General features: G+C 42.6%; 1 long non-coding RNA gene across 1 annotated transcript in view; it reads left to right on the plus strand.

The window, feature by feature from the left end:
* LOC148145377 (uncharacterized) overlaps window positions 1–14,464 on the plus strand; it is a 28,182-nt gene extending 13,718 nt beyond the window's left edge. Inside the window, exon 3 of the long non-coding RNA XR_015761300.1 lies at window positions 14,361–14,464. This is a non-coding gene — a long non-coding RNA (uncharacterized LOC148145377). The remainder of the gene's footprint in view (window positions 1–14,360) is intronic.
* Window positions 14,465–16,217: the final 1,753 nt, after the last annotated feature.

Consider the following 16,217-nt stretch of genomic DNA (forward strand, 5'->3'; position numbering starts at 1 on the left):
AGCTAATGTTACTACATTAATAATAAATTGTTAATTTTTGTTCAAGTTATAAACTTGGTGTCCATGATCTGTTATTTGTAAAGTTTGATGAAGAACAATTGGGCAAATTTGAGGGTCACTGAACATTTTAATTTCACTATGTTGAGAATCCAGGAATAATATGGCTGATTTGGTTAGGCTTGGTACCCCTGGGTTGCAACACCATAACCTTCACTTGCTGATCACCGCAGAGGCAAGCTTGTGGCTATGAGTCAGTTCCACAGGGCTGTAGTGAGACCACATCTGGAGTATTGTGCATCATATTGATCTCCTTATTTAAGAAAGGATGTAAATGCATTGGAGACATGTCAGAGAAGGTTCGTTAGATTCATTCCTGGAATAGGAAAGTTGCCTTCTGAACGAGGGTTGGGAAAGTTAGGTGTGTGTACACTGGTATTCAGAAGTGTAAAGTGGTGACTTGATTAAAACATGTAAAATTCTGGCGGGCGTTTACAGGATAAGTGTGCAGCGCTTGCTTCCTCTTATGGGTGAATCTAGAGTTAGAGGCCACTGTTTAAAAATCAGAGGTCACCAATTTGTAACAGAGATTAGGCAAACACTTTCTCTCTGAGATTTGAGAGTTTTCGGAGCTTTGACCCTGCAGAGGTGACGGAAGCAGAGTCATTGTGCTGAGCCTTGGGTTTCGTTGGCCAAGTCCAAGTGACATCATGTTTTCTGGAGAGATTTCCATCATGAGGGCCCAGCAGGTTTTCTTGCCTTATCTCACCAAACATTGCAACAACATTAGTCCAACCCTACAGAGTCTTGACTGCTATGGAAGTGAAGGCCTGACCGTGACCTCATCCCCAGTAAAGGGCACGCTTGGAAAAGCACCAGCAGCTCCTGGCAAAGTTCCCAGTAGTGGAATTGCATCAGAGGCTTTACTGACATGATGCCTCCCTATTTTAGGCCCTCTATCCCACTCCAAACACTAGTAGGCAGAGACCCTTAACATCCGCCAATTTTGTTAGTTGGTTGCCGCCTGTGTCCACTTGTATTTAGCCTTTTCAAATGGCTTCCTCAAATCTGAAGCTGCCTGTCCATCTCTTTGCTGCTGAATGATATTAGTTCAGATGCTCTTGAATTTATCCCTGTTCAAAGCAACAGAGAGTGCTGAAGAGTTTTCATTATCCTCTGCAGACAGGACTTCAAGCTATGCACATTATATGAGTTAATCACACTTTTCTAGTGTGATCCACTAATTGATTGGGATCATTCTGGAACAAATTCCTGGCTTCGAGTGCCATTTTTTTGTTTTCAGCTGAGTAGCCGAGACTCAGTGTGTTTACACAAACAGGAATAGATTGATGAGAATTCAAACCCCCAGCAGGATGGGAACCAAAGAGCTGCCAAGTCTCCCCACAGCAGCTGTGGTTTTACTCCTGACAGCAACCTCTCCCGTGGTGCACCTCGATTTCCTCTCGGGGGATTAGAATGTTATATTTAACAATCAGGCTTGTTGTTAGCTCTATATTCTAATCACGGTGACTCTCTGCACTGCTTCTTGACAGAACAAAAGCAACCGTTAGGGTCTCTGTAGATTTTGGACAGAGAGAGTATGGTCAGTGTAACTGAGCAACAAAACCACACGTATACACAGCCTGAATTCCAGTCAGACAGTAAAGAATGTACGACTCTCCTGTTGCTTTCTGCCTCAGTCTGTTGCCTCGTCTTTTGTTTGAATTTCTGTTACACTTTGCCTCGCTTGCTCATTTTCTGTTTCAGTCTGTTTCTCTGCCTGCGTCTCTCTCACTCACTCACTCTGCGGTGGTGCCTTTCCCTTTGGGAATCTGTCTGTCTCTAAATCTAGCACATGCAATAAAATATGTCTCCATGCAACATTTCTCTATCAGTCTATTAGGTAGTAATATTCCGTCCTGTGTTTGTGTGTCTCTGCTTTTCTCCCTCTCTTGATTTCTTTCTCTGGCTCCATGTCTTCCATGTAGCTCTATTTGTCTACATTTCACCAGGTGAAATCTTATAAGGGTCTGAGCGATATGGGCTATGGTGAGATTTGTGGCTTGACGAAGACCCTCTTGACATTGAGGTCATCTTGCTCCATCTTTGACACTTTTCACGAGCAGCGTGGCGAGATGCTTATCGGTCATTAGTGATTTGCCAATGGATGGCATTTAATGCTTGTCAAGTTACTTGTCACGGTCACACTCACCTCATTAATATTCTGATTGCCATCTTGCCAAACCCACCCAACCAATGAGCCATCAGGAGAAGACATCAAGGGAACCGGGGCAGTTATTTGGCAGAGTCAGCTCTCTTCCTTCTCTGAGCAGCCCCCATCTTGTCTATGGACAACTTGCATTCCAGAGTACAGTACATAAGCACCAACCATGTGTACCCTTCCACTACCGACATTGGCACCTGATATTCCGGGAACCTTCACCATCATCCTGGCACCTCTGCAATGCCATGCCAGGCCATACTTGAAGCTAAGAGTTGCCCAGCAGGTCATGTCGGCAACCAACAGTCTATGCCTGCACTGGGTGAAGTTACGTGAAAGGGTATAGGCTCCCAGTCAACCAGTATTAAGCTGGTACCTGCTGGCATGCCTTGCCTTGCTTCACCATGCTTTGCAATGGGAATTGGCAAAGCAGTCATACAATGAGGCAGTTGGCATGCTGTTTCACAGACTGCCGTCCAGGGTCAGTATGTCTTGTCATACATCTGTATGCCAAGCCAGATTTGCAACTTACCATGCAGCAGCAATATTTATACCAAATACCAGGCACCTGCAGCAGGCAGTAAGATAGGTCTGCACGTCTCAGAGGAGTACTGAGGCCCATGGGGGTTACCTATCCGTCAGGAAGGCCCAGCACAGTTAGTCGAGGACAGCCTCTCATATCAGTCTCAGGCTTCAGGCATGGTTATGTGCCAGTCAGGATGATGCTGCATGGGGAAGGATCGCCATGCCTCTGTGCTCCGGGGTCAGGTCATGGTCAGTCCTTTGCCCCCATAGTCGCCAGTCCGGGGAAGGAGTGGGTATAGTTGGGCTCATGTGTGGCCATGGTGTATGAGCTGGTGCTGGCCAATTGAGAGGATCAAAAGCCATCCCTTCACCTCCATTCATAGAAATTAATGGGGAAAGAGGAGGGTGGATGTTAGGGAGGGTGAAGAAGCAGACAGCTGTAGGCTAATGTATATGGGTTGCCTGATGACCCAAGGAGGTTTGAAGCCCTTGGGTTTAGAGAATGGGCACCTTGGAAGGAGAGGGTGGTGTTTGGCACCACCTTCGTGCTGAGGTTGAGAGCCAATGGTTATTGTTCCCATTGTGAAGCACATGGATATTACTCAACATTGTGGAAAATGGCTATGAGTGTCTCGGCATGGGCAGGATAAGTGAGCCAATGTGTGAGTGAGGGCCTGGATGGCAACATGGAGAGTCCACGGGGGAAGAACCTTGGTTATGAACACATGGTGTATGAGCAATGGAGGGGACGTTGTCTCGAAGCTGTACAGTTTCCTATTGTGGAGATCACTGCCACGCACAGGCCTCAGAGATCTACCAGGAGACACAAAAAATAGTGGGAACATTGCATACAGCGTTCCTGAGAATGACGATTCTCTCCTTGTATGAGGTTCAGACATAGATATCTGACAGCCAGCTGGCATCATTCTAGCCGGTTATGTGAGGTATCCTCCTGCAATGACATAAAGGGAAGGAATGAGCAAGATGCCAGTGGATGACATTGCTGTCAATTCTAGTATATGTCAGGTCAAGGTGTTCCAAGAGAATGAGGAGGCAGCGTAGAGAGTTATCGGTGTGAGAGTATGGGTCTGTCAGGCAAGTGACTGAGGGTATGTGTCTCATACAGCAGAGGATGTGTTGGAACATGACCTGTGATGGGAGCTGGGTGTACTGATGAGGATAGAGTGAGTGTGAGCTACGGGAGAACAGAATGTAGCACTTACCTAGGTAGAATGGAGAAGATCATTGACCTGCTTTCAGCACTGATGCCCAGTCCTCTGCACCGTGAAAATGGTACTGACCCAGGTGGTGATCTCTGACCTAGGCTGGCATTACCTGGTGGTGTGGGCTTTTGTGACGGACTTTCAGAAAGGGAACACACTTCTGCTGTGCCACCCCGTCCACCAGGATCACCAAATCCCTCCGGGAGAAACGCGGTGCCAGCCTCTCATTTTCTGCCATTTCTTCTCACTGTTTGTAGGACCAGGTAGGACAGCTGCCAATTGCCAATGTTTTGGCAGCTGAGTGACCAACTATCAAAGATGGTGCAGTCACAATAGTTGCTTGTCAGCTGCGTGGTAAGTTCTTCTGGGAACACCGCGTAGTAGGAGGGGGCAGAAATTAGGGGTCATAAACATCACAGGAGCAGAAACAGCAATCAACATGTCAAGTTTGGTAAGAATGGTGAGAATACCCACACCAAGAATCCCTCCGACAAACTCAATGTGACACACACTTAGCCACAAAAACTTATGGTTCAGCTCTTTGTCTTTATATGTCTGTGTCTCTCATTCTTTCCCTCCCTTTCCGCCTGTCTGTCTCAATTCATTCCAATATATACAGTATTAACTGTGCCTGCAGGCTGTAAAATCTGTTTTGAATGAAAATGTCATAATTAACATTCTCCATGTTTGAAGAAAAGCTGCAATTGCATTGCATTGCATTTCATTTTAAGTCCCACAGATATTGCTGGAATGATATTGTCTGCAATGAAATTTTTGCACAAGGATAACATAACCAAATTGCAGATTGAAAAAGGCTGTTTCAAATTTCAAACCATCCCAAGGCTGGGCAACATCAGACATAGATATGCAGTTTATTGGAACTGTAATCCTGAGAGGGAAAAGCCGAAGGAGGAAGTGGCCTTACATGTCCTGAGCTCTGGAAATTCCTCTGGAAATCTCTCACATCTTTAGGTCTCCTCTGTAACTAATAACTGCTATGCTAATAACTACAATGCATCATCAGTGATGCAGATAGTGTTAGATCACATTGAACTGAGACCAGAGTTAAGAAGATTCTAATGGAGTTCTGCAAAACCATGTTTCTGTAAATAGTTCATACAAGTTCATTCATTTGCGTTATTGTCTAAAATATCCAGAAGTTGGTTGTTATATTTATATATCCTACTTTAAGTTGCTCCCAAAAGCAGACCCCTTTTACCCAGGTTGTGATCAACATCTCCCAGTAAGACCTTGGCAAACTAAAACAGAAATTTCTGGAAAAACTCAGCAGATCTGATGGAAAGTTAACAATGTAGGTCCTTTGACCCTTCTCTAGAAATGACATGTGAAAGTGGAATGAGTCTTTGGTGAGCATCTTGCCGAATACTAGAAGGGAAAACAAAACTAATGATGGTGAACAAAAGAAAGATTTAAATGGAAATGCTGAGGGAGGAATATAACTTCTTCAAGATGGGCATACCTGGAAGAAATGTGGCACTGAATTAAACACTAAACTAAAACAAAGAATTGCAGATGCTGGAGGTCTAAAACAAACAAAAACAGAAATTGCTGGAAAAACTCAGCAGGTCTGGCAGTATGTGTGGAGAGAAAGCAGGGTCATCATTTTGAGTCCAGTGGCCCTTCCTCATTAACTTCTCAAAGGTCTTGGTGTCAAATTTATTTTGATTACGCAGCTGTGATGTAACTTGGACTTGCTACATTAAAGAAGCTACAGAAATGCAAACTTATTGTTCTTATGAAAAATGCTAAATTTCAACTGAGAGGATTTAACGTATTCTCAGAGAACAAATCCATTTCACTCTCTTTATTACTTGGAAATGTTTTCTTAAAAAGTGCACATTTGATTAATCCTCTGCATCTCAATCTGCATCACTTAAATAAATATAGGCCAACATTAAGGAACTTGGATCCTTATACCCTCCTTGGATGTTGCTGGCTTTAAACTCACTGTGACATGTTTATTTGTTGGTGTTCAATGTAGTCAGGCAGGCTTTGTGAAAACACACATCCCTCCTAAACTCTGCACTGGAGGTTAGAATGTGGCAATTGTTTACCACAAATGACTATAAAGGTACAAACTTTAAAACAGAAACATGAAGGATGTGAAAGGATAAGAAAGTGAAATAAGATTAGAAATGAAAGTTTCAGCAGGCTGAGTGCACTGAATCTGGTGGTTTATTGGCTAAGTCCAAGTTTTGTCAAAGTTTTTTGGAGTAATTTTCGACACAAGACCAATTGGGTTTTCTCCCTGTTTCTGACCAAACTAGCCTTAATAACCATTTGGCCTGCCTCATGGGATCTGTCACATCCAATCCAGTCCCATCTTACCACCTGCCTTACCCCGAACAACTGGCCATTTGGCAGCTATCCCAGAACTCTCCAACAACCCAATTGCCCCCACCATCTTTAAAGGTCCATTGTGTACTTGGATGAGCACTGCTGATCTGAAATTGCCTTTTGTGGCTCCTATCATTTGCTCCAGACATGACAGACAGAGGGAATTTCACCTCACTTTGAAGAGAGGATCCTGGAGGGTCTACTTGATGGGTTGGGACATTCATGGGATTTCCTCTTTCCCCAATGGAGGCCCAAAAAGCAGACCATGCCAGCCTGCCCTGAGGTTGCCAGTCTTAGCCATCTGGAAGAATACACAGCAATGTAGGAAGAAGGTCAATGATTTCGTCCGCTCTGCCAAGGTCAATGTCACCACTTTCTGATGATACCATGCACACACTGCATCTCTGCTACAGCATCCTCTTACCCCCAATTCTCATTATCTACAACTCTCACTATAGTCTGCAACATCTTTCCTCATCTCTGTCATCCACCCAACCTCTGACCCCATTAACCTTCTGTGCTGCCTAATCACTAACTTGCGACAACTCCCCACCTGCACCCCCAAATGTAACAGCAGTGCCATCAACTTTCACCTCCTTTAATGTATGCCTCTGTCTCATTCCAGGAGGAAAACAGCCCACAATGGGTGGTGTGCTGCCCATCATTCTGCCCCTCACCCCCTACCTGGGCAGAATCCTGACTCTGACCATCCCTGACTGACCGTGCCCAATCCCAGTAACTGACCTTGGTTTAGTTTTGCCCTCCTGAACAAACATTCTTGCCCTAGGCTTGACTGAGATCTGCTGACAACTGTCTCATGCTTCTTTCTTTTGTGTCTGAGCTAAATGTTTTGAGTACTCAGAAGGTAAGGCACAAAAAAGGCAAAGCAGAAATGCTGTGAGCACCCAAGTAGGCTCAAAGTGAAAGAGTGCATTGAATGATGATCGAAGATCCCAGAGATACAGCCTGGTCCCGTCCGTGAGCTGGGTGAGTGTTCCTGAGTGCACAATGTCCTTGCTGCAGCATTACAATGAGAGTTGCCAGTGCAACCTGAGGTGCAGCTTTGAAGTGTAGAAACATCCATCAGAGATGTACCATGGAGGTTCTTAGAGACTGGCACATATCTGATGCTAATGTCCATGGATGCTAGGTGCATGTGGCTGGTGCCCATGAAGCATGACTTAAGCTGTTGGTGCCCGTCAGACCCAGCAGCAAGCTCATATTGCCCGGTATTCATGTTGTTTTCTTGTTTGCTTCTTAACTCTTTTTGGAAATTTTGACTATATAGAAATTTGGATATTAATGAGGTGAGTTGGGCCATCAACAAGACATTGAACCAACAATAGTCCCCTTTAATTGAGAACCTCACCATGCCACTTCTGTAAAGTGTGAAAAAGGGAGCAAGACACTCCAGTCTGCTTCATCAAACTTCTCATCTGGTTCGACCACAAGTCTCATCATTACCTATAATATTCAGACCACTGTAAGTTACTGCCCAGAGGTTATATGGTCGGTATGTAGATTGTGAAGCCACCAGCATGGGCAAAGGCACATTCTTTAGTGCAACACGTTCTAATCAGTCTGACTGAGGCTTGTTGTGTTAATACTGAGGAGTGCCTTAAGTACCACCCACTATGAAGACATCACATAAACTTGATGGGAGAGCAACTTTGGGCCTGACATGTTTTTATTGTAATGGCATTTCTGATATTGGCCTTCTATATAACCCCCAGGACATTGGAAGGAAATCTGCCCAATAGCTTATACATCAACTTTGTGAGGATTCATTTTACAACACTGTTGGCCTAAGAACTACTCAAGAAGGCCACATCCGCTCATCAGTTTACTTCTTTGTTCAGACAATGGCAGGGGAGATCAGCAGTAAGAAAAAAAAATGTCAAGAAAACATTTAATGTAAAAATAATTATTGTCTGCTTTTTCAGAGGACATTGCTCTGTTTTCTCTATTAAAATTTCACAAACCTCTTCCTCCCAAAAGCTAACAAGTGAGGTCAAAGGAACAGGAAGGCAGGAGGCTACATCTCTGGTCATTACTAAATACCAGAGGGAGTAAAAGTTAAAATTTCAGGCTTGTTTTGGTGATCCTGTTGGAAGTTTGCATTGGCCAAGTTAATTTCCTTTTGAGGTCGATGGCACAGGTGTTCAGCACTGGGATCATGGGACAGACTGAAAATTCCAACCAGTCTTAAACATCACAGTGTTGCTGTGAATGCCTTTTGACAATGGCAACTTACCCCTAAACTGATAAACAAAAAACAGCACAACCACAATAGCACTCACAAATCATACACCAGGCTTCCTGTTGTTTTGTACCCAAAGTCATAGTGCCAATACCTAAAGATGCAAAATATAACCTTGTCAGCCAACTGGCACGCTAGAGGAATATACACAGGACATAGAGGAATGTTGGCCATTAATTGAGATTTTTGAATGAAATTTCTGCCTCCACAAAACCCGCCAGAGAACATCCTGTATTTAAAGGTGACCCTGGTTGTTGGAGTTATGGCATGAACTCAAGCCTCTGCATCCTGAAATTGGCTCAAATTTTAAGCTGATTTTTTAGAATCTAAAAGCCTTCTCGAGATTTTGTATAAACATCAGCAAGACCAGAAGATTTTATTCTTTTAACCCTTCAGTTTTCATAACAAGAAGTGGTATGATGCCTGTCCTCTTGGTGAGGGATCTGCTGGTCCATGAAGCAAGGATTAGAGATGTACAGCACGGAAACAAACCCTTCGGTCCAACTTATCCATCCCGACCAGATATCCCATCGCAATCTAGTCCCACCTGGCAGCACTTGGCCCATATCCCTCCAAATCCTTCTGATTCATATACCTATCCAGATGCCTTTTAAAATGTTGCATTTGTACCAGCCTCCACCACTTCCTCTGGCAGCTTATTCCATACACGTATCGCCCTCTGCGTGAAAAAGTTGCCTCTTAGGTCTCTTTCATATCTTTCCCCTCTCACCCTAAACCTATGCTCTCTAGTTCTGGACTCCCCCACCCCAGGGAAAAGACTTTGTCTATTTATCCTATCCATGCTCCTCATGATTTTATAAACCTCTATAAGGTCACCCCTCAGCCTCCGACGCTCCAAGAAAAACAACTCTAGCCTATTCAAACTCTCCCTATAGCTCAAATCCTCCAACCCTGGCAACATCCTTGTAAATCTTTTCTGAACCCTTTCAAGTTTTACAACATCTTTCCGATAGGAAGGATACCAGAACTGCACATAATGTTCCAAAAATGGCCTAACCAATGTCCTATACAGCCGCAACATGACCTCCCAACTCCTGTACTCAATACTCTGACCAATAAAGGAAAGCATACCAAACGTCTTCTTCACTATCCTACCTACCTGCGACTCCACTTTCAAGGAGCTATGAATCTGCAATCCAAGGTCTCTTTGTTCAGCAACACTCCCTAGGACCTTACAATTAAGTGTATAAGTCCTGCTAAGATTTGCTTTCCCAAAATTCAGCACCTCACATTTACCTGCCACTCCATCTGCCACTTCTCAGCCCATTGGCTCATCTGATCAAGATCCTGTTGTAATCTAAGGTAACTTTCTTCGCTGTGCACTACACTTCCAATTTTGATGTCATCAGCAAACTTACTAACGATACCTCTTATGCTCATATCCAAATCATTTATATAAATGATGAAAAGTAGTAGAGCCAGCACCAATCCTTGTGGCACTCCACTGGTCACAGGCGTCCAATCTGTAAAGCAACCCTCCACCACCATCCTCTGTCTTCTACCTTTGAGCCAGTTCTGTATCCAAATGGCTAGTTCTCCCTGTATTCCCTGAGATTTAAGCTGTTTAACCAGTCTCCCATGGGGAACCTTGTTGAACGCCTTACTGAAGTCCATATAGATCACATCTACCACTCTGCCATCATCAATTCTCTTTGTTACTTCTTCAAAAAAACTCAATCAAGTTTATGAGACATGATTTTCCACACACAAAGCCATGTTGACTATCCCTAATCAGTCCTTACCTTTCCAAATACATGTACATCCTGTCCCTCAGGATTCCCTCCAAAAACTTGCCCACCACCGATGTCAGGCTCACTGGTCTATAGTTCCCTGACTTGTCCTTATCACTTTTCCTAAACAGTGGCACCACGTTAGCCAACCTCCAGTCTTCCGGCACCTCACCTGTGACTATTGATGATCCCAATATCTCATAAGAGGCCCATTAATCACTTCTCTAGCTTCCCACAGAGTTCTAGGATATACCTGATCAGGTCCTGGGCATTTATCCACTTTTATGCGTTTCAAGATATCCAGCACTTCCTCCTCTATAATATGGACATTTTCAAGATATCACCATCTATTTCCCTACAGTCTATAACTTCCATAACCTTTTCCACAGTAAATACTGATGCAAAATACTCATTTAGTATCTGCCTCATTTCCTGTGGCCCCACATATAGGCCGCCTAGCTGATCTTTGAGGGGCCCTAGTTACTCTTTGTCCTTAATGTATTTGTAAAAACACTTTGGATTCTCCTTAATTCTATTTGTCAAAGCTATCTCACATCCCCTTTTTGCCCTCCTGATTTCTCTCTTACTGCCTTTATACTCTTCTAAGGATTCACTCGATCTATCCTGTCTGTACCGCACATATGCTTCCTTCTTTTTCTTAACCAAACCCTCAATTTCTTTAGTCATCCAGCCTTTCCAGCCTATACCTACCAGCCTTTCCTTTCACCCTAACAGGAATATACTTTCTCATTTCTGAAGGCTTCCCATTTTCCAGCCGTACCTTTACCTGCAAACATCAGCGCCCAATCAGCTTTTGAAAGTTCTTGCCTAATACCGTCAAAATTGGCCTTCCTCCAATTTAGAACTTCAACTTTTATGTCTGGTCTATCCTGGTCCATCACTATTTTAGAACTAATAGAGTTATGGTCACTGGCCCCAAAGTGCTCCCCCACTGACACCTCAGTCACCTGCCCTGCCTTATTTCCCAAGAGTAGGTCAAGTTTTGCACCTTTTCTAGTAGGTACATCGACATACTGAATCAGAAAATGTTCTTGCACACGTTTAACAAATTCCTCTCTATTTAAATCCTTAACAATATGGCAGTCCCAGTCTATATTTGGAAAGTTAAAATCCCCTACCATAACTACCCTATTATTCTTACAGATAACTGAGATCTCCTTACAAATTTGTTTCTCAATTTCCCTCTGACGATTAGGGGGTCTGTAATACAATCCCAATAAAGTGATCATCCCTTTCTTATTTCTCAGTTCCACCCAAATAACTTCCCTGGACGTATTTCCGGGAATATCCTCCCTCAGTACAGCTGTAATGCTATCCCTTATCAAAAATGCCACTCCCCCTCCTCTCTTGCCTCCCTTTCTATCCTTCCGGTAGCATTTGTATCCTGGAACATTAAGCTGCCAGTCCTGTCCATTCCTGAGCCATGTTTCTGTAATTGTTATGATATCCCAGTCCCATGTTCCTAACCATGCCCTGAGTTCATCTGCCTTCCCTGTTAGGCCTCTTGCATTGAAATAAATACAGTTTAATTTATCAGTCCTACCTTGTTCTCTGCTTTGTTCCTGCCTGCCCTGACTGTTTGACTCGCCTTTGTTCTCAAATGTATCAGTCTCAGATTGAAATCTTTCCTCACTATCTCCCTGGGATCCCCCCCCTCACCTTACTAGTTTAAATCCTCCCGAGCAGCTCTAGCAAATCTCCCTGCCACTATATTAGTCCCCTTCCAATTTTGGTGCAATCTGTCCTTCTTGTACAGGTCACCTCTACCCAAAAGCAACTTCCAATGATCCAAAAATGTGAATCCTTCCCCCATACACCAGCTCCTCAGCCATGCATTCATCTGCTCTATCCTCCTATTCTTGCCCTCACTAGCTCGTAGCACTGTGAGTAATCCAGATATTACTACTCTCGAGGACCTCTTTTTTAACTTCCTGCGTAACTCTCTGTAATCTCCCTTCAGAATCTCATTCTTTTCCCTTCCTATGTCGTTGGTTCCAATGTGTACAATGACCTCCTGCTGGTCTGCCTCCCCCATTCTGCACCTCTCTGAGACATCCTTGATCCTGGCACCAGGGAAGCAGCACACCATTCTGCTTTTTCACTGCAGGCCGCAGAAACGTCTGTCTGTACCTCGGACTAGAGAGTTCCCTAACACAATCGATCCCTTGGAATCTGATGTATCTCTCATTACATTAGAGTTTATTTTCTTCTCAAAATAATTGCATTTCTGACAGGATGTCAATGGATTGCCAATCTGTGGTGAGATGTTTGCTTCTCAAGCTTTATGCTCTTTAAAAATTGCATACCAAATATTTATTGTACTGTGGTACTTTCTCTGTTTTTATTTGCTGGTTTCTCACTCTTTTATTATATTTTGTTGTGTCTGTACAAATGGCAAGCTTGAACCTTGAAGTGGAGTTTGCCTCCCTACCCCCCCGCCCACCCCACCACCACCCCCCAATAAAACCATTTCACTATTTGTGAAAGGGAAATGGCAGAATTTACTATTTGGACAGAGGAAGGCCTCTCTCGTGTAGAATTTTTTTTCAGTGTTTCCATCTGTATTTTGTCCAACAGCACTTTCTTTGGTTTGAATACTTCAGTACTTTAGAGGCGCCCTTTTTAAAAGAGAGAAATAAGGTAAAGTACTCATTGTGCTTCAGTGTGGGGTTTATAGTTTTAGTTTTGGTTGTAGCATTTAATCTTTGTTGTAGTTTTAACATCAGGTCTAAACTCAGATTGATAGATGATTGTTAGGAAAAAAAGACTTCTCAATGGCTACTCTGTTGTTCCCTAACAGCCTTGAGCATCCATTTCTGCCACTAATTAGCTGTCATCTCAAGCTTTTCATGTCCTTTTACTGCCACCATTATGCAGTTTGTGAGTTTTTGATATGTTAATCTATGTACAAATACACAGTGTGGTTCTTGGTGAGTCAGATATCTGATGTTTATTTGTACTACTAACTATTTAAAAGGTTACAATATCACAGACTTACACACATTATCTTGGTTCTTTGTTTACTGATATTACTGTACATTATGTATGTAAAACTGACTGACTGAAGTCACTATGCTTATTCAAGAGGGAGAGATTAAAAGTGGGTACCTTTTTACTGGAATATTGCACCTCATAATATCATGTAACTTCTTTAAAAGTACATGCCTGTCTGCTTTGAAATTTATGCCATAAAACAACATTATAAGACTAAGAAAAAAGACCAAAGATGGAACAACAGGACTAATCAATAAAGCTTTCAGCAAGACAGCACAGGCACAATGGGTCAAATGGCCTTTTTCAAGGCTATATGATTCTGTGAACTACAGCAATGCAGCAAAATGCTAGAACACTGTGCTGTGCTACATCAGGATTACCTTCCTTACAGCTGGTAAGTCTCATTTTGGCTGGTGACATCTCCATCCCTCTCATAAATGTGCAGATAGCTACTCTGATACAGTGATGAATAATGAGTCTCATCAAATTTCACAGCAGAGAAAACCCATTCCAATTTAAATTTTGATGCAATTATTTTCTCTCTTTGAGAACCAGTTTAAAAGAGTTTTTCTACAAATTAAACCCAACTTCTTGCTGTGCATCAGGGGATACCACAGGAAGGTTGTTTGTCCTTTGATTGTATACATGGCTACCAAGTAATCCCTCACTCATCTATAAAACATAACTTGTCCATTCTAGTTATTTACTTACTCCGAAAAGCTACTTTGGCGAGTTACATAATAGATAGAAAGAATCAGAATTTAACTGACATTTAGATGATCTGGAAGGATTTTAATATTCTCATATTTCAATCTGTACTGCTTTGTTCAAGTAAATGGTCAATTAAGCTAAATGGGTTTTACAACTGAGTCACAAATGAATGAATTCATCCTCAACCTCAATCGAATAAGCAATGTTAATGCTCCAGGAAGTAGTGCAAAAAACTGCAGATCTTTTCCTGTGGCTGTAATTATGACATGATTGACAGTTTGATTTGTTTTACATCATAGGGTCTATCTTCAGAAGATAAATCTCAGGGAACATGTTCCCAGATCATCAACTCTTCTGAGACCATCAACATAAAAACTACACATAGATCGTAAGAAGAGACAAAGAGGTTCATATATTGCAAATGTTAAAAGAAAATGCCACACAGTATTATACAGCATTGATGGAGGCTATTCAGCCCATCATGTCTTTCGCAACTCCAAGAAAAGAACAATTCAATTAGTTCTGTTTACTGCTGTTTGCCAATGACTGTGATTTATTTCTATTTCAAGTACATACCTAATTGAGTTTTGAAAGTTATTACTAAATCCACTACCCTTTCAGGCCGTATATTCCAGATCATAACAATGCACCCAATCTTCCATCTAATCTTTTGACAATCACTGACCCACCCTCTGGTGGAAAGAGATTTTTGTTATTTCTTTCCCCTTGAGCCCTCACGATGTTGAACATTTCTATACAAATGTACTCTTAACTTTCTCTGTTTAATGGATAATGATCACATCTTCTCCACTCTCTCTGCATAATTGCACTTCCTTTTTACTGGAATATCACATGTCATGATATCATGTAACTTCCTTAAAAGTACAATGCCTGAGAAATCTCCTCTGGATGGTTTGCATTTTTTTTTCAAGACCTTGCCATCCTTCCATAAGATGATGGCGTTTTTCATCATGGTTTTGTGCGAGCGAGGGAAATCATGTCTCACAAACTTGATTGACTTTTTTTGAGGAAGTAACCAAGTAGATTGATGAGAGAAGAGCAATGGGCATTGTTAACTTGGAAGTTAATAAAGCCTTTGATAATGTTAATGGTAGACTAACTAGTAAAGTTAAATCACATGGGATTCAGGGGGAGCTTGCCAATTAGATACAGAAATGGCTTCATGGCAGGAGACAGAGGTGGAGGGTTCTTTTTCAGACTGGAGGCCTGTACCAGCAGAGTTCCACAAGGATCAGTGCTGGGTCCATTTTTGTTTATTATTTATATAAATGATTTAGATGAGAATATAGAAGGCATGGAGTCATAGAGTCATAGAAATGTACAACATGGAAACAGACCTTTCGATCCAACCAGTCCATGCCAACCAAATATCCCAACCCAATCTAGTCCCACGTGCCAGCACGTGGCCCATATCCCTCCAAACCCTTCCTATTCATATACCCACCCAAATGCCTTTTAAATGTTACAATTGTACTAGCCTCCACCACTTCCTCTGGCAGCTCATTCCATACACATACCACCTCCTGTGTGAAAAAGTTGCCCCTTAGGTTTCTTTTATATCTTTCCCCTTTCATCCTAAACCTATGCCCTCTAGTTCTGGGCTCCCTGACCCCAGGGAAAAGACTTTGTCTATTTATCCTATTCATGCCCCTCATAATTTTGTAAACCTCTACAAGGTCACCCCTCAGCCTCCGACGCTCCAAGGAAAACAGCCCTCGCCTGTTCAGCCTCTCCCTATAACTCCCATGGTTAGTAAGTTTGCAGATGATACCAAAATTGGTGGTACAGGGGACAGCAGTGAAGATCATTGAAGATTGCGAAAGGATCTTGATCAATTAGGTCACTGGACTGAGGAGCGGCAGATGGAGTTTTATTGGGATAAATGTTTGCATTTTGGTAAATAAGGATAAGACTTACACAATTAAAAGTAGAGTCTTGAGTGGTGTTGTAGAACAGACAGACCTAAGGGTTCATGTACATAATTCTTTGAAGTTTGTATCACATGCAACCAGGGTGGTTAAGAAGCCATTCGGTATGCTTGTTTTCATGCTCACACCTTTGAGTATAGGGCTTAAGACTTTATGTTGAGGTTATACAGGACATTGGTAAGGTCTCTTCTGGAGTACTATGTCCAG

Source organism: Chiloscyllium plagiosum, unplaced genomic scaffold (assembly GCF_037043375.1).
Source record: "Chiloscyllium plagiosum isolate Xiang-an unplaced genomic scaffold, Cpla_swu_hap1 HiC_scaffold_24, whole genome shotgun sequence".
Classification (NCBI taxonomy): domain Eukaryota; kingdom Metazoa; phylum Chordata; class Chondrichthyes; order Orectolobiformes; family Hemiscylliidae; genus Chiloscyllium; species Chiloscyllium plagiosum.